Raw genomic sequence first — 5,399 nt, 5'->3', positions numbered from 1 at the left:
TCTACAAACTGCAGAATAGATTTAGGTCCCTGTTTACTTGCCACCGTTAGCTCATGCTATCCAAAGGGCATTTGAAGGACAACTGCACCTAATTCGGGCAGGCCAGCAGTACCAAACTGCACGGGATAAGAAGCTCTGCCCACAGCAAATAAACTGTACCATACTATTCTTTATATTTTTAATTATAGCTGGTATTTCTCAGGCACTAGTCAAAGGACAGCTCGGTCATCTGCATGAGAAGTTACACTGTTGTAACATTGTTTTAAACATCTGAAAGACCAATACCAATAAAAATATGTGCTTGCAGTGAAAAGTTCCCTTATTTGACATCAGCTGCCCAACACATCTTGCTTCTGTCCAAACACTATCCAGTCTAACACCAGAGACTGGAAACAGCTTAGCTACCGGCTCGACAAGTACAATGGTATTCACCCCTTTTTTCCACTCCTTGCTCGCTGCAATGTGAATAGCCGTGGTTAAAGTAGCACTTGACCATGCTCTCTTGGAGTCAAATCTGAATTCACTTGCCCCCTTCCAGGGCAGTTTTCCCTGACTGTGGGCTTGAGGAAGGCGACTTGACAGACAGTGTCAAATTCAGGCCTCTTGTACACTCACCAAGAGACAATAATCCAGGGCCAAGCCTACTTTCCTGACAGCAGAGATTCAGGAAAGAGGGTGTATTATTTAAACAAAAGAATGAATTATTTATTCCGTTGCTAGCAAAACTCTAACTTACACTTTTACAGCCTTACATAAAAGTCTATGATGTGGAAAGAGAAGGTGCATCTCAAACAGACTGCATAACCTGTCAGAAAAACTGGTCATGTTTGCAGCAGCAACATCTAAAGACCCCAAATAAACTTGGGACTCCTCGTGTTAGGTGCTTCAACCATAAATGCAAAGGGATATTGCTACAAAGAATGTACTATTTAAAAAAAAAAATGGACAAGGAGAATGAGAAAATACGTTTATTTCCAGATTATTACTGCAAAACTGAGGCACATGCATATCAGGCTACACTGGAAGGGTGTAGAGAGTTAAGTGTAACATCCATCAAGGTATCTCATGTTGCTGAATCACAAGGTAACAATTTCTTTGTTACTCCAAATCCTTTTAGAACATGTGAACATATATAATTTACTTCTCCTGAGTAGGACTGTATATCCAATGGATTTTCATATTTTTGGACAGCACAACATTCCTTGAAATGACTCCAAACCTGAATAACAGTGTTTTAAAATTAACTCCAGTCACAGTTTCATTCATCCTCAATAGTGATCCAGCCCTGGAAGGGGCTGCAGATCAAAACCACCCGTGATCACATGTATTCTTACATAAGAGTGGCCATGCTGGGTCAGACCAAAGGTCTATCTAGTTGGATATCCTGGCTCTGAGAGCGGCCAGTAGCAGATGCCTAAGGAAAAGTATCAGAGCAAGGCAAGCACGCGGTGATCCTTCCCCTGGTTACACTTCCAGCATCCTGCCGTTTCAGGGTTTCCTGAGCCAGAGGTTCTGACAGCAGTTTTATATGCTGAATTACAGGATGCAAATCCCCAGCCCTTTACTTTGTGTAACAACGGGAGAAAGAAATGCTTTGCAGTTAATTAATTCATGTGATAAGCAAGATCTGGTTTTTTAGCCTCAACACAATTTAAGTGCTCCTGCTGCAAAGTTACATTTGTTTAGACACATTTCCATGTCACACATGTAGGCAGGAATTCCATCGATATTCTCATTTCATTTGCTGTTTGAAGCTGCAAAGAATCCACAGTTTGTCCATAACAGATGCCAAAAGCCTAGAAACTTATTACACACTGCTCACAGTGTGGGTTCAGATACATTATCAGCATAAAAAGAAAAAGGCAAATTAGGCCACAGTAGGAGAACACATTTTTAATATTATAGTCTGCAGCTTGCATCTCTAATTTAATGCTGCTGTTTCCCAAAGTTATGCTGCATCATTCTAGGTTGCTGAATTGAAGACATGACAGTGAGCTAAATTTCTGCAAGCAACTGGGCAATGCAGATAGTCAGTCCACTTGATGAATTCCAGAGAAACCTTCAGGGTCAAAGTGAATGAGACATTTTCAATGAATTCTTTAGGCATTCATATTGACAGAAATTAGGTATGACTATGTTTGGTGTATCAAACTTGGGAAAATAGGAGATTTTAGTGCATTCTTCCAAAAGAGAAAGGAAAAACACTCAGCACTTGTAAGCAAAATGCATATATCCTCTTTAAGTTGTAAATGCTCAGTCCTGTTGTTTAAATACACACACCACACACAAACTTCACATAAATTATCATCTCAAGAAATCATTGCTTACTGAGAGGATTATATGTGCCATTATGGCTTCTCTCTGGAGGTGATAGAGAGTTATCTTTTACTTCATATCTACTGTTTACTTCAGCTACAGCAGAAATCTTGAAAGTAGATATATTATGAATAGCAAAGAAATACAGTCAGCAAGGAAAAATAAGTTGCAGAACTTGCAGTTTCATGATACACCTTCCCAAGATTCTGGTCATCTGGGGCAACTATGTTTTGCTTAATTTGAAGTTTCCTTAAAGGAGAATCTCCCGACTAAGGATTAGATAACTGATATTGAAGGATACCTCAGAGACATGAAACTTTAAGTTATGTTATTTTTATGAAGTTATAGATTTTTCTGTTTAGGAAGAAAAAAATCAGGCAGCTCATATATACGGAAAGTTTTGACCTAGTCAGATGGAAGCAGAAAGGCAAAAGCCTAGCGCCTGTTGACTTTAGGGTAAATAAATAGAAATCTTTAATATTAGACAGGTTCAATTTCAACAGTTCCAGTACCGTGAGATTTTGCAATACTGTTCAGAGGAGATGGGCTTATTAGACTTTACCCACTAAAATTACTGCCAAAGGATGATGAGTTCTCACCTTGAATGTTTACTTTGCTAATATTCAGAGGATCCATATGCATGCACCACAAAATGAGTCACAAATGAACATCATGTCTGCTCCTCTTGCTAGCTACCAAGTGGCAGGCACAGTAGAAAATGATTCAGAATTGTAATTAATCTCATGATTATTCAGCCAGCATTTCATTTAAAATACTTACAGCAGGTCATTTTACGTTGTCCAAAATAAGTAGTCTGCTACCATTAGATATTTCCCTCACGCAAACTAAAGAATTCACAGTACAGTAGGATTTCAAAAGAACTACTTAACAGTCAATTTTCATGTCAGCAAATTGTTATTAAAAAAATGGCAAAACCCAAGGTGGTCTTCATGGTGGATATTCAACGTTTGGACCTCTTCTGCATTTCTTGACTTGCTCTGGGGAATGAATGGTTTGAGACCTTTTGGTCTCTATTATAATCCAAAGTATTGTGTTACTTGAGCAAACAAATTAAGCACAGCAATTAGCTGGGAAGAAGGTATCAGTGATTCTTGATATCCTGAAGTGGAATTAAGTTAGCACTGGCACTCATGTATCATCAAACATAATATTACTATTAGATGTTTATTCAGCAACACTGCAGGGCCTCAGAACCTTTAAATTTACATGGCCAGTTTTTAAATAGGGAATCAATAGTGCATATGTCTGTAGAGTTTGAGATGTGTATGGTTTGCTGGACTGAATCATCAGACAAGCTTTTAATTGCCATTTTTATCATGATTTTTTCAGGAAAATATATAAGTATAAGAAGATAGGAAAAGTTTAAAGATATCAGGCCCATTTTTCTCTCTCACTCAGGAAGAAATCAGGATCAATTCTTGGAAATACTAGATGTGTGAAAAAAACATCTAGTTATTTCAGGCCTAAACTAATCTATGAAAAGAACTTCCTAAGAAGTGTATTTTGGAGATATCAACCTGAAATACAGCAAAGTTGGTGAGCTCTGAGTGACAGAAGAAATAGTGGAACAGTGAATTGACAGGGTTCAGCAACCACTGCCAGACAAAAAGCTCTGTAAATTAATTAGTAAAAGTAACAAATCTTCTACACAGTCTCCACAGACTCCAGACTGAAACAATCACTGCAATTACCAGACTTTTCTTCCCCATTTCAGTAGTCTTACAAATCAAGAAAATAGGCACACTTGGCTCATAAGAATATAAAATTGGCCAAAGTCAGACTGAAAGTCTACCTCGTATCAGAAGGCGAATGGCACAGGATATTTAAGGAAAGACTATAGAAACAAAACAAGACTTTTTTCTATGGTACCCTTTCAGTTTTGGCAACTTGCAGTTTAAGGATAGCTTGACCCAAAAGCTATATCCACCCATGCCTTTACGTTTAGCAGTTCATCATAAACTTTTACTAAATTATTTATAAATATGTTGAGTAGTTCAGGTTGTACTGTAGACTCTATGGGAGAACACACTGACCACCCCTTTATGAAAACCTATAATTTTTTCTACCCCCTGTTTTTAATCTTTAACTAGTTATTATTCTATAAGAAGGCAACACATTTTAACACTATTCATTCCTTTAATAATGAGGCTGATTAGAACATAAATTCCACACTGTAGCTAATAATTTAACAATTCCATATTTGAGTTCTTCTAGAACTCCTGCAGCAGCACTGTGAATCCTGGGACACAATTCATCTCGTCCTGCTGATCTGTCATTTGCACTTCTGAGCAGAATCTTGTCGCTGTACTGCTGGCCAAGCTGGTTTTAGGAAAAGGTTCTTTTTAAAATTTTTTCTTTGATAGGTGGTACACTTTTACTCTGAGCCTCTAATGTAGGGTCTTTAATCATTTTACCCTGTTGGCTGCTCTTTTAAATTTCTTTTCAAGAAGCTTTCTTATTTTTGTATGTTTTCCCTTTTTGAAGTTAAATATTACTACAGTGGGGTTTTTTTCCTTCCACGGGACACAAACTTTGAATTTGTCCTGATCTCTTCTGCCTGACAAGTAGTAACATCTTGAACTACACTGTGTGCCATGTTGAGGATTTATTTGGACATCACTTCTCCTTTTTTTGATTTTTGACTCATCACTAATAGAGGAAAACTTTCTAGAACATACCAAAGATGACACTTGTTAGTGGCAAAATTGCAAGCCTGAACTGCTTCTGATGCATTAGAGAAATTCCTATGCCACTGAGTCAACCTCTGTGAGTATAAGATTGTCACAAACCATGAATCAGCAACAAACCACGAATCATAGGTTGCTGATGAATAAAGTTCATAAACATCTTTCATACTATGGGGCAATATTTTTTTATATAGAAAAAACAAGAATCGTTTAAACCACTTGCTTGTAATCACGATTTTGCTGCATAATACTAAGTTTTCCTCATTTTTTATATAAAATAGCCATAAAGTTATTCCATCATGCTTATATTTTGAGCATGTATGTAAGGAAAGTCAAGTTAAATGCAGCTTCATATTCAACTTCCAAGTAAGTCCT

General features: G+C 37.4%; 1 long non-coding RNA gene across 1 annotated transcript; it reads right to left on the bottom strand.

Annotated features, from left to right (window-relative positions):
- Positions 1-946: 946 nt before the first annotated feature.
- LOC128143064 (uncharacterized) lies at positions 947-3,355 on the bottom strand. The gene is made up of 2 exons (XR_008235600.1): positions 2,916-3,355; positions 947-2,059 (listed from the first exon to the last, which is right to left on the bottom strand). It is a non-coding gene; the product is annotated as an uncharacterized LOC128143064 (long non-coding RNA).
- Positions 3,356-5,399: the final 2,044 nt, after the last annotated feature.

This window comes from Harpia harpyja, chromosome 1, assembly GCF_026419915.1.
Source record: "Harpia harpyja isolate bHarHar1 chromosome 1, bHarHar1 primary haplotype, whole genome shotgun sequence".
Lineage (NCBI taxonomy): Eukaryota > Metazoa > Chordata > Aves > Accipitriformes > Accipitridae > Harpia > Harpia harpyja.
The sequence above is the reverse complement of the archived record's forward strand: the minus strand, read 5'-3'. Positions and strand labels throughout refer to the sequence as shown.